The sequence below is a fragment of the Corylus avellana genome, chromosome 1 (assembly GCF_965113065.1).
Source record: "Corylus avellana chromosome 1, dhCorAvel1.hap1.2, whole genome shotgun sequence".
Lineage (NCBI taxonomy): Eukaryota > Viridiplantae > Streptophyta > Magnoliopsida > Fagales > Betulaceae > Corylus > Corylus avellana.
The window spans coordinates 20,988,313-21,009,908 of record NC_142490.1 but is presented as its reverse complement, the minus strand read 5'-3'; the positions used below and the strand labels follow the sequence as shown (position 1 = coordinate 21,009,908).

Here is a 21,596-nt window from a genome sequence, read left to right as displayed (position 1 = left end):
ACCCAAAACAACGTCGTTTTGGTTTTAACTTTTAATAATAAATATGAAATTCTAAAAAATTAAAAATTAAAATAGCTTATCGGTCTTATCGGTCATATCGGTTAACCGATAAAAAAATTTTAACTGACCGATAAGCTTATCGGTATAAAATTTTTAACCGATTACCGACCGATAACTATCGGTTACGATTAATATCGGTTCGGTTAAAGTCGGTAATCGGTCGGTAATCGGTAATCGGTTAATCTGCCCACCCCTATTCTAGAGCATGTCCGGACCACCAGAAGCCGGGTCCAGACACAAAAACCAGAAACAATGTTTTGAAGGAGGGGTCCGGACTGCCAGAAGCAGGGTCCAGACACCATTTCCAGAAACGATTTTTTGAAGGAGGGGTTCGGACCGCTAGAAGCAGGGTCCAGACCCCATTTCTAGAAAGTTCATTTTATGAGGCCTGTCCGGACCTCAGATTTGCCCTGTCCGGACATGGCTGATTTATTAGGTTTATTTTCTATTTAAGAAAACGAATTTTGCTATTTTACATTACGTATTTTATTGAGCAAAATTAGAGTGCTTAGAGTGAGAGAATTTGTTCAAGATCATTGGTGAAGAGAAAATACGTGAAGCCAATCGGAGTTCCGGTGAAAGGAAATCTTATAGGAGAATTGTGCCAGATGTTCTGGAAAGGGCTACTGCGGTAGAAGTCAAGTGGGTCGCTTGTCGTGTACAAGGAAGAGTAAATTGCAAAGGTTTTGTAATTCTTCTTGTATTCCTTATTCTTCTTATAGTGGATTGATTTCCTGGGCTTGGCTGCCCCGGAGAGGTTTTACATTTAGAGAGTTCTCTAAATGGTTTCCTCTTCGTAACCAAATATCTGTGTTCTTGTTTTTCATTACATATCTGTATTTGGTTGTTTATTAATTGTTAGGTCAAATCTTATTCTGCTTAATATTTGTGAATCACCTAGACATTTGAATAGGTGTCGCTTGGAGTCGTTTTAGAATTATCAATTGGTATCAAAGCGGGTTCACTCTGTGAAGGATTTATTTCCTGAGTGTGATCCGAGACTCCATATCAAATGTCTCATACTGTTGCTCCTAATTCTCTTCCCGTCTTTGACGGAACAAATTATACGCTTTGGAAAATTCGTGTGAGAGCATATTTTAAATCCATTAATGTTTGGCATATTGTCGAATCTGGATGGACACGTCCAGAAAAAGCAATAGCTGAATGGACAACAGAGAAAAAGAATAATGCTACTGCGAATGACAAAGCTATAAATGCTATTTACATCTCTGTTTCATATGAGGAATTTACTAGAATTTTTAGATGTGAAATAGCTAAGGAAGCCTGGGAAACTTTAGAAATCACACATGAAGGAACTAAGGTTGTTAGAACTTCAAAAATTCAAATGTTGGTTTCTCAGTTTGAGGAGATTAGAATGCAGGAAGATGAAACTTTTGATGAATTCTATTCCAAGCTTAGTGCCATTAGAAACTCTACCATTAATTTGGGAAAGAAAATGGATGATGCTAAAGTTGTGAAGAAAATCTTAAGGTCTTTACCTGAGAGGTTTATACCTCAAATTGCTGCCATACAACAGAGCAAAGACCTAGACATAATGAGAGTAGAAGAACTTGTAGGTTCACTTAAGACTTTTGAGCTAATTCTTCCTAAACACAAGAACACCAAGAATATTGCTCTTAAGGCAAAAAATGTTAAGGTTGACTCTTGTGGCTCATCTGATGAGGATTCTGGAAATGAGGAAGAAATTGCTATGTTTGCTAAGAAGTTTAGGAAATTCTTTAGACCCAAGAAAGGAAATTTTAGAAATAGCAATTCACAATTTTCTGAGAAATCTAGAATTGAGAATGTTGAGAAAGGTAAGTCACTTAGAGGTATCAAGTGTCACAAGTGTGGAGGGCATGGGCATATTCGTGTTGACTGTGCTAACTTGAGAAAGTCAAATGGCAAGGCATTTAATGTGGCTCAAAGTGATGAGTCAGACAAGGACGATGCTGAACAGAGAGTTAATTACTTAGCATTTGGAGTTAGTTATGAGAGTGAGCATGATGATAGTGAGTGTAATTCTCAAGACAAACAAGGTGTGTCCGATAATGATTCGGAAGAGGAAAATGATCTGCAAAATGCTTATAATAATCTCTTTGTGGAATGCACTAAACTGAAAAAGCTGAATAGGCAGCACTTGAAAAAACTCAAAGAGGTTAATCTTGAAAATGATCAACTTTCTGTCACCTTAACTGATTCTCTTGCTACTCATAATACTTTGATGTCTGAAAATCAAATGCTAATTGCCAAAGTGAAATCCTTAGAGAATGAATTGAATGAATCAAAGAATCATTTAACAAAATTCTCTAGTGAAAAGCTAAATCAAATGCTACATAATCAGAAACATTCGTTTGATAGAACTGGATTGGGTTTTGATAAATTTGCTATTTTATCTACTAATGTTGCTTCTTCTTCAAAGATGATTTTTGTGAAACCAGTGAACAAAAAGGATAGCTTGGCTGAAAAGAAGGTAATTTCTCCTCAAATTTCCAAAGGTGGAAAAGGTAAGGGAACTCTAACTGATTCCTATATGTCTAGTTCTAAGTCGAGAAGTGTGCATATGTTAAGGAACTAACCTTCTCAAAGGTTTATTCCTACGTGTCATAACTGTGGTAAGATTGGACATATTCGTCCTAAGTGTTTTCAGCTTAACAGTCATGAGCCTAAAAGAGAATATTTCCATTCTAGAAATAGTTATGAGAAATTATTCAACATGATGAGAGATGTAGTAACACGGTTAGATGTCTTGGATAAGAGTCACACAGTTGTCCCTAATGTGAAGAAAGTTTGGGTCAAGAAGATTAATACCATTCACCCATTGAGGGGGAGTGGTAATGGACTCACCTAGATTAGGTGGGCACATACCATGCCTAGAAATTGAACATATTGATATTTGTCTATAGCTGTTCTAGGGCATTTTTGTTTGTTTTTGATTGTTTTTGTTTGCTTTGTCTTTATTTTTCTTTGGTTCTTTTATTTTTGGGATTGTTTTTATTTGTTGGATAGTCAGTTTCTCATGTCTTGTGCTCAAATGAATATTTTCCGGTTCAAATGAACTGAAAAATATCTAGTTAGTTATACTTTAGGAGTATTTTTGTCTTTTCAATTTTTTCACATAAAAATATCCGTCCACTATAACGAACTGGATATTCTCTAGTTCAAATATTAGGGTCTAGTTCGAGGATATCCTCTTCGGTTCAAATGAACTAGAGATGATCCAGTTCTCTTGGAAACACCAAGATATTTGAGTAAATGCTACTATTCACGCACATTTATTACACTCATCTCATATTGGCTGGCATAGCGTGGAACAGGATCCTCTCCAGTCTACTATGGATTTGAGAATATCCAATTAATGGTCATCCTGAGGCCATAAATGGGACATATGTCCCATTAATAAAAAATAATAAAATAATATATATTTTAAAAATAATTAAAAAAGAAAATAATAAAAAATTTAAAAAAACTAAGGGGTGGCTTCGGCCACCACAGACCGCCGGTCTGGGGGGTGGTCTGGGCTGGACCAAACCCCCAAGGGCCAAATAAATAAAAAATAAAAAATTGATTTCGCCCTTGCGGGGGAGGCCGATCCACCCCCAATGGGCCATGGGGTGGCTTTGGCCAGCCCATACCGCCAGTATGGGGTAGCCGAAGCCAACCCCAACCCCAACTGGAGTGGCCGACCACCCCTTAGTTTTTCTAAATTTTTTATTAATTTCTTTTTTTTTTTTTTTAAATTATTTTTAAAAATATATATTATTTTATTATATTTTTTTATTAATAGACATGTGTCTCATTTATGGGCCCAGGATCTTAACCAATAATTGGATGTTCTTCAGTCCAAAATGGAGTGGAGAGGATCCAGTTCCGCATAGCTCATAGTAAGCCACTTAAAACGACACATCAGCCAATACGATATGCATGTAATAAATGAGTACAGTGTAATAAATGAGTACGAAAATGAGCATTACTCATGATATTTATACAACCATCTTCAAACTCTGGCTGCTGCACATAGAACAATGGTCTAACAACATAACAAAACTCAAGTGCAAGGCAATTTGGTCGCATACATAATGGAACAGAAACCATGTTTACTTAAAATGGTTACCCTCTTCCTGCTTCTTCTTTTTCTTCCTTTCCGTTTTTCCCCCTTAATCGGCTAGGTAGGAGTTTTTTTCATAATTTTGGGTATAAAATTGTATTCAAGTATGTTATTATATATATTGAGACTTGGCAAAAGTGATAGAGAAAAACCTAGACCCTATAAAAAGCAAAAATTTCTGATGTTTGATTCTGCTACCTGAACTCACTTGGGTTTTCTTTGCTTCGGATGAGAGGAACACTATCTTCCCTCCAAATTATCCGCTCTTCACACAATGCTTCTGTCACCTCCACATATAGCCGATGCTCCTAAATTGAAAAAAAAAAAACAATAAATATGTCACAAAAAGGAATCCAACCCAAGTGGAAAGTTTATGCACAAGAATCCTGTAATTTTATCACCCAAGAGGGTATTGAAGTATTTTTGGTGAATACTTGGTAAAAAAAAATATTTGATAATTTTTTTTTTAAAAAAAAAAAACTAAAAGAACATTATTTAAGGAAGGCCTTGGCAGGAGATTAAGGATAGTGTTTGGTATTCTTGCTGAAAAAAAAAATATTGAATTTGGAGAAGTTCACAGACTGCCCCGACCTGCAAAATACTTCTTGCCAGCTCATCCTCCCCATTCGCATATTACAATTTTACCCATATATATAAAAGTATGATTGTGTTTTCAATAAGTATGATTTTAAAAATTGCATTTTTTAAGGCGTTTGGTAAAACATGTTAAAAACTTTTTTTTTTTTTTTTTTATCAAATATTTGTTATGCAAAATCGTGATTTTAGTTTAAATTCGCTTTTTATCACCTAGCCTACTTAGAGCATCCATATTGAGCTCTTCAAATAAAAGTTAAATTTGAAAAGAAAAAATCATTTTTTTCTTTTTTAAATTTGAAGAGTTACTTTTAAAATGAACCAAATATCGAACTCATTATATTTTCCTTTACTTTAGATAAATATTATTATTTTCTTACTTTTTTAATTCTTTTTTTGTTCTGGGTAGATGAGAGAGAGAAGGAAAATGAATATAAAAGATTAAAAACTAAATAACTTTCACTTTTTGGCACTTGGAATTTGGAGAGCCTTTTGATCAAAGTTAAATTTGAAATATAATAGAGAACTTGTTAAATGACTTTTTTTGTGAGTTTTTTCAAATGTTTAAAGAAAAACCAAATTTAAAGAGCTCAATAAGAATGCTATGATAAAAATCGCATTTTTTTTTTAAATTTTAAATTAAGTGTTTTTTAAATCTTAATGCCAAACGCATTACGTTTTACGATATCATTTAAGAATGCTGATTATTTTTTAAAAATCGCAATCTTAAAAGCACCATAACTAAACCTACCACGTCATTGCAGCTCCACTAACCACAAAAAAATCATTAAAAATTTTTCAAGCGGGAGAAAATTAAATTAAAAGAATGAAAAAAAAAAAAATTGTGACGTATCAAATGTTGGCACGTCACTAAAGTGGTGCATGTCACCACTTTGGTGACATGCCAGACTTTGGAACGTCACTATTGGTTGCATGGGGAACCAGCATATATCTTCTATTGGTTACAAGCCTAGGCGTACGAAGATATTCTTTTTCTTTTTTCTTCCTCTCTTACTCTTCTTCTCTTCTTCTCTCCCTCTCCCAGCACGCAGTCATCTCTCCGGTGCCGTTTTCTCTCCCTCTCCGGCGGTCTCTCTCCCCCTTGGGCAATCTAGCTTTCTCCCTCCAGCCATCTCTCTCCTATAGGTATATACATATATATACCTTGAAGATCTTCAAATTACTCTAGGCTTTGATTTTATTTTATTTTTGTTGGGTTTGGGATTTTGATTTTTTTTTTTTTTTTGATGTTGGGTTTGGGTTTTTGAAATTTTTCTGGATTTGATTTTTCTGGTTGGTTTGGTTTGATTTTTCAAGTTGAATCCACTTGGGGAACAGACATGCTCTACTCTAATGGGTAATTTTTCCAAGTTCAAAACTTTTGATTTTGTTTACATTTGATTGATCTATGGTTGCTTGCAAAGATGGAAGTTCCTCTATGATCTGAAAATTATTCATGGTCAAACATGAATAATTTGATCTGGTCCTCCTAGACCAGATCTGCTGCCTCTGCAGGTCAAAATTTCTCCCATATTGGCCCATTCCAGCCAAAAGTTGCTTATGTTCAAGAACTGCCGATGTTTCAAAAATCCGGCACCATCAACTCCGGTCAATTTCCTCAGCGGCCACCAACTTCAACAAGATGCTCCATTTTCAATCAAGACCAAAATCCGACTGAGCCATAGTCTGACTTAGTTCCTACCGTTGCTCCCTCAAGTCCGACTGAGTCATAGTCTGACCCAGCCCCACCAGAACATCAATGAAAACTAAGGTGGCTAATACTTATTAGGCATATGTGGGGATTCTCTATTGCAGAGATTCGAACTCACACCCTAGTACATGTCTAACCACTTTGGAGATTTCCTTCGGCCATTGAACCACCATCATTGATGGTCTTATGTAGAATTATATTTACTCAATAAATGCAAGATTTAGCCTATAGGGCTTTAGTGTGTGGATGTAGGTATATTGTCGAATCACCTTAATCTTGTGTCTATTTCTTTCTTGCTTATTTATTATTCTGCATTTATATTTCCGCATTATAATTTATTTCAAACACACACAGCTGCATCTGAGAAAAAGATTTCTCTGCTGCCAGCTCACGAGCTGAGAGAATATTCAAGGACAATAAAAATTTCCTTTTTAACGTAGCCTTTCTTTCAAAGAAAAAATTCTTTGCTTGTCGGCCCTAGCTACCTTCGCCACGAAGTATCCGTGATAAGATTAAAGTAACTTTTGGTGCAAGAATTAATTGGTTACAAAATCTATTAGCTCTTGCACATAAAGTTTCTTTATTTTATTTTTTTTTTTTTGAGAGAAAGCAATCTTTATTCAGAAAAATTGAGATGCGGGACAAAGCCCTACATAGATAGAGCTAATTGCTCTAAAATAACAATGTCAAAAATACACTGGGGGGGTTCTTCAAGCCACACTTGGTCAGTTGAGATCTTTAAAGCGTGCTGGGCCATTTCATGAGCCGCTGAATTGGCTTCTCGTTTGACATGGCGAACGTTCCATCTACGGAGGGACCCCAAAGCCAATCGGGAGTCCTCTATGAGCTGCCCATACCGTAGCCAGTTTGGGTTTGGATCATTTATGGCCTTCACTACCATTAGAGAGTCCCCTTCCAAGAGAATGTCGTGAATTCCAACCTCTCTACAGAATTCCACTGCACAGAGTGCAGCAAGAGCTTCTGCTGTGACCGGTTCGTGTTCTGCCCATATGGGCTTGGCGAGGCCTGCTATCACGAAATCCTTCTCATCACGGATCAATACACTGACTCCCATCCGCTTCTCCTTCGAGGCTATAGCTACATCCCAGTTCACCTTAAAAATTCCAGACGATGGAGGTTCCCATTTCTGCCTCCCAGCCGAGGAGACAGCAGGTGCTTCTGGGGCCTTGGCGTTTACGTTGTGGAAAAGTTGAAGAGAAGCCTTGGCTTTTGCGACTACTTCGTCAGGATGGGTAAATGGTACCCCATGGAGCACTTCGTTTCTTCTCTTCCAAATTCCCTTGGCTATCATTGCAAATAATTCTAAATCCTCCTCTAGCAGCAGCTGCACCATTTCCTCCATAATGTTCATAAAACATGCACCCCCAACCACCGTTTTTTGTAATTTTCTGCTGCTCCCACACCAGACATCCTGTGACGAAACACAGTCCCACAAAATATGGGCCATATTTTCTGGGCTCCTGTAGCAAAACATGCATTGATCCTCCGGCAAGACTTTCCGCTTCTTAAGATTGGACTTTGTGGGCAGGATATTATTACAGGCCCTCCACAGAAACATTTTGGTGGAGTTTGGGATCTTTAGTTTCCATATCTTTTTCCAGATTGCTTGACCGGCACCACCAGACGAGCACTCCCCCCTCCTCCTTTCATTTCGTTCTATTTCCAAGTGGTAAGTGCTTCTAACCGAGAATTCACCGGAAGGTGTCGCACGCCAGATAATTTTGTCTTCCCGATTATATCTACTTAAAGGGATATTGCAGATTACTTCCGCCTCTTCTGCGCAAAAGTTTTGAGAGATAAGGTGTTTATTCCATCGCACCGGGTTCCCCTCCAGAAGATCAGCCACCACAGCTTCAAAGTCGAAAATGTGATTGGAGGACCATGGTTTGTAGGTACTGGGCGTGGGAATCCATTTATCACTTTTTATTCGGGCTGTTCTCCCATTGCCAATGCGCCAAATAATACCTTCTTCTAATAAATCTCTTCCCGATAAAATGCTCCTCCAAGCGAAGGAGGGACGGTTACCCAATTTTGCCGAAAGAAAAGATCCCTGCTGGTAGTACTTTGCTTTAATAATTCTGGCGGATAGGCTTTCGGGGAATTGCATGAGTCGCCAACCTTGTTTAGCAAGGAGAGCTTTGTTGAACCCAATCAAGTCCCGAAATCCCAACCCTCCTATATCCTTAGCCCTTCCCATTTTCTCCCAGCTCATCCAGTGAATTTTCCTGTCATTCTCCTTATGACCCCACCAAAACTTCTGCATCAATTGATTAATATCCTTACACAATTCTTTGGGAAGGAGAAAGATACTCATGCTGTAGGTGGGAATAGCTTGCACTACCGCTTTTAAAAGGACCTCTTTCCCTGCATGGGAAAGTAATTTGGTCTTCCAATCAGAAACCCGCCGCTTCACCCGGTCCGTCAAATTTTTGAATTCGCCAATTCGGGATTTGCCCACCAACGCCGGCAAACCTAAATAAGTATCAAACCTCTGTGTTGCTGGGACACCGACAACCGCCAAAATACGCTCCCGATCAGTTTGGCTTGTGTTTCGGCTAAAAAAGATTGAAGTCTTGTCGTTGTTCAGTTTTTGGCCCGACGCTTGCTCATAAGCCTCCAGCACCCCTTTAAGGTGATTCCACTCCTGTTCAGTAGCTTTGCAGAAAAGCAAACTGTCGTCAGCAAAAAACAGATGGTTTAATCTCAAACCTTTGAATGAAGTAGGGACCCCCTTCAGTCTCCCCGTCAATGCCTCATGTGTGAGTTTTGCGCTTAGAACCTCTGCACAAAGTAAGAAAAGATATGGAGATAGTGGGTCTCCCTGTCGGATACCCCGGGTAGGCTTAAAAAAGCCCACGGCTGAACCATTCACAATAACAGAATAAGACACAGTGGTAATACATTTCATCACAAGATCAACCCATTTGTTTGCAAAGCCCATTCTCCTCATCACCTTTTCAAGAAAAACCCATTCTACGCGGTCATATGCTTTGCTCATATCGAGCTTCACCGCCATATACCCCACTCTTCCACACATACGAGAGTGCATAGTGTGTAAAGTTTCATAAGCTGCCAAAATATTATCTGAAATTAACCGACCCGGGATAAAGGCCGATTGGTTGCCAGAGATAATATTTGGTAGTAAAATTTTAAGACGATTTGCCATGACTTTTGAAAGAATCTTATAAACCACGTTACAAAGACTAATGGGTCTGAAATCCGACACACCTAAAGGGTGAGTCTTTTTGGGAACCAAAGCAATATGGGTATAATTGATTTCAGAATCTATTGTACCAGAATTAAAAAAATTCTTGATAGCAAGAGTTACCTCCTCACCCACTGAATCCCAATGGTCCCGGTAAAAAGCAGCAGGAAAGTTTCTTTATTTTTGCCACCAATTAATCAGCAACCTCCCTAAACCAGAAATTTGGTGTGATAGAATGTAAATGTGACGAAAGTAAGTTAATATTTTGCCGCAAGTCATATATGATATATCGTTTGTAATAGGATTTAAAATATAAGTAAGAAAAAATAAAAAATAAAAAATAAAAATCTAAGTATTAAAAAGATAATTAATCCTTATTTATTAGCTAAACTTACCACGTCACTCCTGCTCCACTAACCACAATTCGACACGATTTAGCTCATTAAAGACATCCTCGTACCTTCTGATGTTCCCCCACCACAAATTCGACTTTCACACTGTCGAAGAAAGACTCTTTGTCGTTTCTTTTTTTTTTTCTCCTTTCTTTCTTTCGGCAACTTTTTCCATCTCATTTTTTCTTTATATCGCATCCGTTATCCGACCTCCATTTTATCCGACCTCTTGTTTCCTCTCGCCAAAGAACCCTTCTCGATCTTCTCCTGCTCTGTGGAAGTTGTGGTGAGTGATGTGGTGGTGATTTTGGTGGGTTTTTGTCAAAGTTTCAATTTAGTTCTAATGTGAATAATTCTGTTGACAGTTGTGAAGTGTGAAGGATATGGCTGGCTATCAACCTCCTTTGCAGATGGAGTATACTCGGTCGTTTCGTTGGGTTATGCTTAGCTCATTCCGTAGAGTATTACATGATTTATGTATCGTGGATTTTGATTACACTTCCAGCTTGAGTGAAGCTCGCAGGGCGCTAAATCGTGTTTTGTTATATGACGCCCCATGTTCTGAGTACTGTAGGTTCCCTGAAAATGTTATGTACGTCTGTGTCGACAAACCGTCATTGTTTGCGCAAGTGATCGAAGTGATGCGGGTGCTTGCTACCCCTTACAAAATGTTAACTGCAGAAGCCATTAAAGAATATTTTTGTGCGATAGCTCGCATGCGTGAGGTGATGCATTCCCAGGTGGACGGTGATCGTGTAGTCTTCTCTAGAGAAACTTTTGAGCGTGAGTTTGAGTTGAATTGGGTGGATTCATTGTACATTTGTAGTGTTGTTGGCGATGGTCTACTATGTTATCTTTAACAAGTTTACTTCTTTTATGTTTCGTATTCATAGCCATCTATGTCTTTTCTTTTATTGAGTGTGATTACTCTTTGCCCTTTTGCTGTTCTTGCTTTGATTTGTTTCGAAAAGCAGAGAGTGATGAGGAAATTTATGTACAAAATCAAGTAATAGCCTGCTTAGTCAAATATGCTTTTTTTTTTAATGGTCTCAAAACAAATTATGAACAAAATAAACATTTTTTTTTTGTTGGTGTGGACACACCATCATACATGCGATGACATATTAACAAAAACTTAAAAACAAAAAAAACCCCATATTATTTTCTTTCAAACCCACATTAAAAAAAAAAAAAAAAAACTTAAAATAAAATGTGTGGGGTTGTCACCCATAGGTGCGGCCAGGGGTGCCCATGGCCACCCCGATAAGAAACGTCAGTGGCCGCGACCACCACAAAGGAGCTCCATGGGTGGCTGCGAGCCTGCAGCCACGCCCAGTGACCCGCTGGGGTGACCGCGGCCACCTCATAAGAGCTCCAGGGTGGCCGCGGCCATCCCTAAAGCAAATTTGGGGTGGCTACAGCCACCCCATAATGCGACGGGGGTGGTAGCACCACCCCAAGACGGCTCAGGTGTGGTCTCCCAAGGCGTCTGGGGGTGGTCGCCTCTTCTGTGGGTATCTGATCACCTCAATAGATGGTCAAGCCACCTACTTTATTTTTCATATTTATTATTATTTTTTATTTTGTTCTAAGTTTAAAGTAAAACACAATTATATAAGTATTTTTGAAAAATGTATTCTATTCTTTAAGTAGCTTAGTTAATCTTGTGTATATGAGATTAATAGTCATGAGAATAAATTATTCTCAGAAATAGTGTGTTACCAAACAAAGAAATAGTTATACTTAAGATTATCTAATTCATTCCAAGAGTCTATTCCTCAAATCAAATGGGGCCTTAGAGCATTTGTATTGAGCTCTTCAAATAAAAGTTAAATTTGAAGAGAAAAACCTATTTTTATAAATTCGAAAGCCACTTTTAAAATGAACCAAATATCAAACTCAATATATATTTCTCTACTTTAGTTAAAGATTATTATTTTCTTATTTTTTTAATTCTTTTCTTATTCTTGGTAGATGAGAGAGAAGGAAAATGAATATATGAGATTAGAAAACTAAATAACTTTCACTTTTTGGCGCTTGATATTTTGAGAGCTTTGTTGATCAAAATTAAATTTGAAATAAAGTAGAAAGCTTGTTAAATGTCTTTTTTTGTGAACTTTTTAAAATTTTAAAGAAAAGTCAAATATGAAGAACTCAATATGAATGCTCTTAGTTCTTTTCACTGTAGCGTTTCCTTCAAGAACAAATTATTTTCTTCCCACCCCTAGCTACCTTCAGGATGAAGTATCCGTGATTAGATTAAAGTAACTTTTGGTGCAAGAATTAATCGGTTACAAAATCTATTAGCTGTTGCACATAAATTTTTTTTTTTTTTAATTTTACAACCAATTAATCAACAACCTCCCAAGCCATAAATTTTTTGCAGCGTGTCCAGATGATAAATATATATAGGGGTTATTCAGCCTGTACTATCCTTACTGGTCTTATTAAGAGCTTTAGATCGATATGTTTTGGAAATTGGTATATTACCTAATATATTTTTCAATACCATAAAAATATTATGGGTTAAATATATTAGAATTTGGGTTTTCACATTTTTATTTTTCTTTACCTAGGGTTTAAATCCTATCATAAATGTTACTTGACTTACGGGAAAAGACCAACTTAGTACTTATGTTAGGTTCCGTCACACGTGTTGACAAGTAGAACTACCACATGTCCTAAAAAATTAAAATTAAAATTATAAAAAAAAAAACTAAACCAAAAAAAAAAAAAAAAAATTGAACATTTATGGGTTCAGTTTTTAGGTTTTATTTTTTTAATTTTTAATATTTTTTTAGGACATGTGACATTTCTAGGTGACGACACATGGCATTCCATTCGTTTGGGCTAACAAAGGTACTAAGTTGATCTTTTTCCATAAGTCATGTATCATTTTTTATAGAATTTGAATTTTAGGTGAGAAAAAAAAAATGTACAAACCCAGAGACTAATGAAAGTATTTAACTAAAAATATTTTAAAATTTTCATTAAAAAAAAATGCCAAAGAAAATGTTAAACTTTTTATTTAATTATTTTTTTTAAAAAAAATTTAAAATTTTATCAAGGGTAAAGGGTTCAAGGATTCATAGACTGGAGCGGTGGTTTGCTTGGTGATGCCACATGTGCCTAGTAGACTTTATTGGGTGGTTTTTGCTTCGTCGCTTTTCTATACACGTTTGGTAAAATTTGTTTATATATACTATCTGATAAATGAATTCAACAGTCCCCAAGAGGTAGCTCAATTAGTTGGGACCACGCCTAAAGAAGTAGAGATCACTAGTTCAAATCTCCCTCCCTCTCTTGTGCTGACATGTCAAAAAATAAATAAATGAATTCAACAAAGTGGTTCTTGCTTATGGTTAGTTAGAGCATTCCCAGATAAGGGAGCTGAGTCAGTTCCATGTGTGTAGGGAATATGTCTAAAAAATAACAAAAAATGTCCTCTAGCAAATTCTCTAAATGAGCCTCAACCATGATGATCGTTACATTGAAACTCAATACTCTCTCTCCTCTCACATCTTTTAATGATGAGTACGTCATGTGCATTTATACTCACTAATTCGTCGGACTTACCCTTGTGTTATTTTCCCTTTTTCTTCGTATGTACAACGATGCTATTATAGATAGTTTAGCAGAAGATAGATATTGCGAAGCATCCGGTTATCTTGGAAGATTTGATTCGGGAGATGCTTGAGAACTTATTGCAAGCTTAGGCGAGCACTCATGGTAACTAGTACTTATGAGTTATGTTATAGACTTAAGAGCTTAATATGCATGTTTGCACATTAAAGTATAGCATAGATCCCTTGTAAAGATAATGACTTGTATAGTGTGTGATTTTAACTACTTTGATGCTCCTTGGTACATGATCTGGTTGTTATGATTAATGTTTATAGAATTTAATGTTTATAGAATTTTATACTTTCCGCTATTTAGTATCCTCTCTTTTAAGGAGTAGAGGTCCTTGAATCTTGTTCCGCGAGGGATAAGTGCCAAGTGCGCCATCCAGGCACCACTAGCGCCCTACAGCCCACGTCACGGGCGCGTGCGTCCAGTGCTTCGTACCGTACTATAACATGTATTAGGGTGTACCCTAGCAAAGTTCATTTAATAGCGTAAATTTGTTGGACTTTATAAATGCCAACAAAATCTTCACTCTTTCTAATGTGGGACAACTTTCATTGAATGCTCATTAAATCCTTCTATTTAAAAACACTCCCAAGACACAAAATAATATCTATATTTATATATATTTATTTTGAAAATATTTCAACATGTGAATATGACGAAAGTGCTATATATATATATATATATATATATTTTAAAAAAAGTAAAAAATATAAGTATTAAAAAAATAATTAATCCTTATTTATTAGCTAAACTTAGCACGTCACTCCAGCTCCAGTAACCACAATTCGACAAGTTTTAGCTCATGAAAGACTTCCTCGTACCTTCTGATGCTCCCCCACCACAGATTGGACTTTCACACTGTCGAAGGAAGGAAGACTCTTTGCTGGCAACACGCAACAGCTCCCTGTCGTTTCGTTCACATTTCCGAAGACCTTTTTATGTTTTGGTCTTCTCCTTTCTATCTTTCGCCTACATTTTCCATCTCATTTTTTTTCTTTATATCGCATTAATGGCATTTTATTATTATTCAAAGACTCAAGACTCTTGTTCCTTCCCACTTGACGAACACCAGATCTGAGCTTCTCCCCCTATAAATTGACCCCTCTTGACCTCCCCTCCCTCCGCCCCTGCCGCTTGTTTACTCTCGCCAAAGAACCCTTCTCTTGCTCGATCTGTGGAAGTTCTGGTGAGTGATGTGGTGGGTTTTTGTCAAAGTTTCAATTTAGTTCTAGTTAATGTTCTACTTCTCCTATACTTATATTACTCTTTTTGATCATCGTTGCCAGTTGTGAACTGTGAAGGATATGCCTGGCTATCATGCTCCTTCTTCGCAGATCGGGTTTTATCGGTCCTTTCGTTGGGTTAAGTTTAGATCATTCTGTAAGGTATTAAATGATTTGTGTGTCGTGGATTTTGATAACAGTTCCAACTTGAGTGAAGCTCGCAAGGTGCTAATGGATGCTTTGGCATCAGACGTGCCCTTTTCTAAGAACAGTAGGTTCCTTGGAAATGATATGTACGTCTGTGTAGACATACCGCTGTTGTTTGCACTAGTGGCTGTTACAACTCAAGAATTTCTGCTTTGCTACATTACCTTCAATTGGTATAGGCAGTTTTTATATATAGATAAAATCTGTTTACCATGTAACACCATGTACTTGCTCTAGGATTACAATCCTATCTTTAAGTAATTACAAAAAGATATTATCTTATCTAAAGAGGTTGTATTTAAACATTACTCTTATCTTGTATATCTTGAATATTTGAATTCAAAACTGTTGATGAGAGATTATCATTTACACGCTCCCTCAAGCTCAGTGGGGGTGCAACAACTCTGAGCTTGTTACGGAGTGTAGAAAAACCGCTTGCTGACAAAGGCTTGGTGAAGATGTCTGCTACTTGGTCTTTTGTTGAGATAAAACGAATATCAATGGATTTGGATGCTACCATGTCCCGGACAAAGTGAAAATCTATCTCCACATGCTCAGTTCGACCATGGAAAACTGGATTTGAGGCAAGATACTTTGCCCCTATATTGTCACACCACAAAATTGGAGGTGTCAAGATAACAATTCCAAGTTCAACCAATAGAGATTTTAGCCATGAGAGTTCAGCAGCTGTGTTGGCCAAAGATTTGTATTTAGCTTTAGTACTTGAACGTGCCACAGTTGCTTGTTTCTTGCAACTCCAAGAGATAAGATTTTTCCCAAGATAAACACAAAATTCACCTATAGAACGACGATCATCACGACATCCAGCCCAATCCACTTCAGAAAATGCTTGGAGTGTGTGAGAAGAGGACTTTTGGATTTTTAATCCAAATTGAATGATTTGTTTGAGGTACCTCAAGAGACGTTTTGCAGTGTGCCAGTGACTTAACCGTGGATTATGCATAAACTGAGAAAGCCTATTTACTGAAAAAGCAATGTCGGGTCTTGTGATGGAAAGGTATTGAAGAGCACCAATAGTACTCTGATACAGTGTAGGATCATTAAAAACTTCACCATCAAACGAAGATAAATGCACAGAAGTTGTCATTGGGGTGGTGCAAATAGGTTTGGCATCAATCATTTTTGTTCTCTTAAGAATATCCAGCATATAACGTTGTTGAGACAAAAAAATGCCATCCTGAATCGGAGAGACCTCAATACCCAAGAAAAAATTTAAATTACCCAAGTCTTTTACACCAAAATCAGACTTCATCTGGAGTAATAGATTTTCAATAGCTGTAGAGTCTGAGCTAGTTATGATTATGTCATCCACATATATCAATACAAACATGGTGAGTGTAGTAGATTTATAAATAAACAGAGAAGTGTCAGACTTAGATGCTTGAAATCCAAAATCCAATAACTTGTTACTCAACCGAGAAAATCAGGCACATGGTGCCTATTTTAAACCATAGAGAGCCTTTTGAAGGCGACATACATGGTTGGGATGCTGTGGATGAGAGTAACCAGAAGGTTGAGACATATAAACTTCTTCATTTAAAATACCATGAAGGAAAGCATTTTGAATATCAATCTGTCTGATAGACCAACCAGAGGAGATTGCAATGGACAAAACCAAATGTACCGTAGTAGGTTTTATTACTGGACTGAATGTTTCTTCGTAGTCAATACCAGCTTGTTGATGGAAGCCCTTGGCCACTAATCTGGCCTTGTAACGATCAATAGAGCCATCTGCCTTCCTCTTGATTCGAAAAACCCACTTGCCCCCAACTAAATTGTGTGCCTCCGATGCTGGAACAAGACGCCATGTGTCGTTCTTAAGATGAGCATCAAATTCGGAATTCATGGCTCTACGCCAGTTTGCATCTGTGCTAGCTTGAGAGTAGCACGTAGGTTTAACCTCCTTGACATTTCCTGCAACCAAAAGAGCATGGGGAAGGGGGTGTTTGGGAGAATCATCGAGAAATTTCTTTGGCTTGGTGATGTTGTTTTTGGCTCTTATAGTCATGGGGTGAGTATTTGGAGCAGGTTTGGTTGATTGGAAAATAGGAGATGACTGTGTTGTTTCATGAGAACTGGATAAGGATCGGCTGGTTTCATGGGAAATGGGTTGTATCTGTGTGGTTTCATGGGAACTGGATGGAAAAGACGTGTCATTTTGAGTGGGTGAGATATTGGGCAGATTTGGTGTGTTGGAAGGGGAGATAAGGTGTGAGGATGATGTGTCATGTAAAGGGTGTACTTGTGTTTCAGGAGGATAAGGTTGGGTTGTGGTAGGAGACAAATGCATGTGAGGAGAGAGAAATGGAGTGAGATGCGTGGGATAGTGTTATGTTGTGATAGGAGACAAATGCATGTGAGGAGAGAGAGATGGAGTGTGATGCGTGGATTATGGGGCATTTGGAGAAAATAAAGGAGTTGGTATGTGAGCCAAAATAGGTGTAGATAGAGGATAAGTTTGGGATGTGTCAGATGAGCATGAATTGTTTGAAACAGAGAATGGAAAATTTTTTTCTTCAAAAACAACGTCTCTTGAAATATAAAGACGACCAGATTTTGGATTTAGACATTGATAGCCCTTATGACGAAAACTGTAGCCTAGGAAAACACACTGCACAAAACAAGGTTGAAGTTTGTTGGAATTATAAGGACGTAAGTTTGGCCAACAGGCACACCCAAAAATATGTAAAAATTTATAATCCGGAGAAATACGAAATATAATTTGATAAGGAGACAAATTTTTGAGCAAGGGTGTAGGCATATGATTTATGAGATAACAGGCAGTTTGAAAAGCATAATCCCAATATTCACGAGGAACATGGGCATGAGAAAGTAAGGCTAAACCTGTTTCGACTATGTGACGATGTTTTCGCTCCATAGCACCATTTTGTTGGTGGGTGTGGGGGCATGAAAGAAGATGAGAGATTCCCATATTTTGAAGAATTTTACTGAGAGAGCGATATTCACCCCCCCAACCAGATTGAACAATTTTTATTTTAGAATTAAAATAACGCTCAACATTTTCTGAAATTGCAAGAATATTGTGCAAACATCACTCTTGCGAGACATAGGAAACAACCATGTATATCGACTGTAGGCATCTAAAAAGGAGACATAAAATTTATTTCCAGTAGTTGAATACATAGGAGATGACCCCCATACATCAGTGTAAACCAATTCTAGAGGGTGATGTACACGTGTAGGGGACAAGAAATAAGAAAGCTGCTTGCTTTTTGACATGTGACATGCAGGACAAGTCAAAAGCTAATTATTTTGAGAAATTGGTAAACTAAATTTTGACAGAACACTAGAACAAATTTTAAAAGCTGGATGCCCAAGCCGTGCGTGCCAGTTGAGAGGTGATGTACGAACTCCAACCATTGCAGAAGCAGACTTTGGCGACACAAAGGAAGAACTCAAATTATTTTTGAAAGAAAATGAATGACTAGTACTGGAGGGTGATGGATGAGGAGAAGCCGTGACAGGGAGCTTGTATAAGCCACCATCATTCTCGCCTTGAAGAAGAATTTTCCCCAACTCCTATTCCTTCACAAAAAAATGCTATGGATGAAATTCAATGTAAGTATTTGTTTCAAGAATGAATTTGTGAACAAGAAGCAAATTTTTGGTAATTGAAGGAACATGTGAAACATTGTGTAACAAAAAAGAGGCTTTGGGAGATAAAAGTAGGGTGTCACCAATGTTGTGGATGTTTAATCCTTTACCATTACCCATGTGAACTTAGTCAGATCCATTGTAGTTTGATGAACAGAAGGTCAAGTTTTTGAGATCAGATATGAGGTAATGGGTTGCTCCTGAATCAAGGTACCAATTTGGATCTAGGCCACCAGACGGTGCAAAGAAATAAGCCTGCATTGGAAATTGACTCTCACGATTTGATGGTTGATCACGATTGGAAGGCTGATTATGGTTTGATGGCTGATCATCATATCGTTGGTAACAATCCAAAGCGACATGGCCATTTCGGTTGTAGATTTGACAAAGGGGCCGTGTAGTGGAAGAACCACGGCTTGATGATCCATGACTAGAATATGATGAGTATTGTCACCCCTGCCACGATAATTTCTAGATGGGCCGTTGAAGTGGGATCGGCCAGTTGAGTGGTAGGAGCCACGTCCACCACATCCTCCACGATGGCTGGAATTCCAAGAGACAAAATTCACACCAGCATCGAAGATATCAAGAGTGGGTTGTATCTGTTCTAGCCGCATCTCATGAGCCAGTAAATGGCCATAAATTTCCTCTATAGAAAGAGGTTCAGCTCTGGTTGTAACAGAGGTGATAAATGGATCATATTCGGATCCAAGTCCTCCGAGGAGGAATGCCTGTTGCTCTAAATCAGTGAACGGTTTATTCACGACAGCAAGAGCATCACTGAGCGTCTGAAAATAGTGATAATAATCAGCAATTGATAAATTTTCTTTCTTCAAATTGGACAATTTTAATCGCACTTGTAGGAGACGAGCATTGGATTGAGACTTGAACAGGGTTTCCAAGGTAGTCCAGGCGAGCTTGGATGTGGTGCAGCGCATGATGTATGAGATCAACTTGATTGAGAGGGTAGAAGTAATAGCCCCAAGAATGACCTAGTCTTGCATGTTCCAATGCAGAAACGCTGGATTTGGTTTAGTGGAAGAAGCTCCATCTTTTGTAATGGTTACAGTAGGTGGTGGGCAAGGAATGGTGCCATCGACGTAACCAAACAAATTGCCACCTTTAAGATGAGGGACAATTTGAGGTAGCCATGTAGGGTAATTGTCTTGAGTGAGCTTAATGGGGTTGAAATTTGTGAAGGTGATAATGGTAGAAGTGGTAGGAACAGTGGAAGCCATGAGAGGTGAGGTTTGCGGAAGAGAAGAGGAAAAACAGGAAAAAAAAAAAATTGACATTGGTCTTTTAGAGCTCTGATACCATGTTACAACTCAAGAATTTCTGCTTTGCTACATTACCTTCAATTGATATAGGCAGTTTTTATATATAGATAAAATCTGTTTACAATGTAACAGCATGTACTTACTCTAGGATTACAATCCTATCTTTAACTAATTACAAAAAGATATTATCTTATCTAGAGAGGTTGTATTTAAACATTAGTCTTATCTTGTATATCTTGAATATTTAAATTCAAAACTGTTGATGAGGGATTATCTTTTACAGGGCCGAAGTGTTACGGGTGCTTACGACCCCTTACAAAATGTTAACTGCGGCAGCCATTAAAGACTATTTCTCTGCAATAATTCGCATGCGTCAACTGATTTATAATAAAACCGGAAAGGACGGAACTCGTGTAGTCTTTCGTCAAGAAACTTTTGAGGCTGAGTTTAAGTGGGTATGGCACCATTGATTGTAAGTTTGTAGTGTTGTTGGCGATGGTCTACTGTGTTATCTTGAACAAGTGTACTTCTTTTATGTTGCGTATTACTAGCTATTATTATATAATGGCCATGTTCTTGAGTGTGATTACTCTTTGCCCTTCTGCTGTTCCTGCTTTGATTTATTTCGGAAAGTCCAGAATGATGAGGAAATTCATGTACAAAATCAAGTCACGACTTGTTTTTATCACCCAACTTTCATTTGGCTCGATATCTATGTCTTCCCTTTTCTGATGTTACGTTTCCACATGTTTGTACTTTTTGCACAATTTAAAATGGAACCCAGATTGAATGTCATGGTGACACTTTAATTCCTTGCTAATATGAATTTGCTAGTTTAACAAAAGGATAAAGAATAACGCTATAAATGAATACAGTCAAAATGATGGTGTAGTGGGATAAAAGACTCTTTTCACCGGTTTTGCATTATGAAGAAGAAAAAAAAAAAGCAAACTGAAAAAGCAATTGCTTGCTTGAGTCAAATATCCATATGATCAAATACCTCAGAATTTTGTTTTTTTGAATAAAGAAGCAAAAAGGGGTTTATTTTAATTATAGTCGGCAATTGGCTATAAACGAAAAGTGCATAGGGTACTATTGTGTGTATGTGCGGTTCCAGGGTAATGAACTGTAGAAGAATGATAAGGTTGAGATTCTGAAGGATCTTGATCATTGTTTTGTTTTTTTATCCATCCCAATATCTTAAACCATTTTTTTTTTTTTAAGTAATATCTTAAACTTAAAGCCATAAACAAATGTGGATTCCACATGAATAGTGGCTTGAGAGAAAAATGACTATTTGATCCTGAATGAAAAGAATTTAAAAAATATTTTGTACATTTTTGTCTTTCTCCATCACCTTTTTCTTCTTTCTCCCACCTTCTCCGCCCCTTCCTCTCTCTCTCACTCTCTTTTCTTATTTTCTACTTCCCCACCACTCAGTTTGTTTTATATTATTTTATTTATTTATTTGTCTCCCACTATTCACTCCATTTCTTTCTTTTTTCTTTTTTCTTTTTTTTTTGAAA

General features: G+C 37.5%; 1 long non-coding RNA gene and 1 pseudogene across 1 annotated transcript; one reads left to right on the top strand and one right to left on the bottom strand.

Moving 5' to 3' along the window:
• Positions 1–4,362: 4,362 nt before the first annotated feature.
• Positions 4,363–21,596, bottom strand: part of LOC148588106 (phosphoribosylglycinamide formyltransferase, chloroplastic-like) — a 60,748-nt pseudogene continuing 43,514 nt past the window's right edge.
• Positions 14,793–15,484, top strand: LOC148588107 (uncharacterized). Its single transcript, XR_015909822.1, has 2 exons — positions 14,793–14,910; positions 15,011–15,484. It is a non-coding gene; the product is annotated as an uncharacterized LOC148588107 (long non-coding RNA).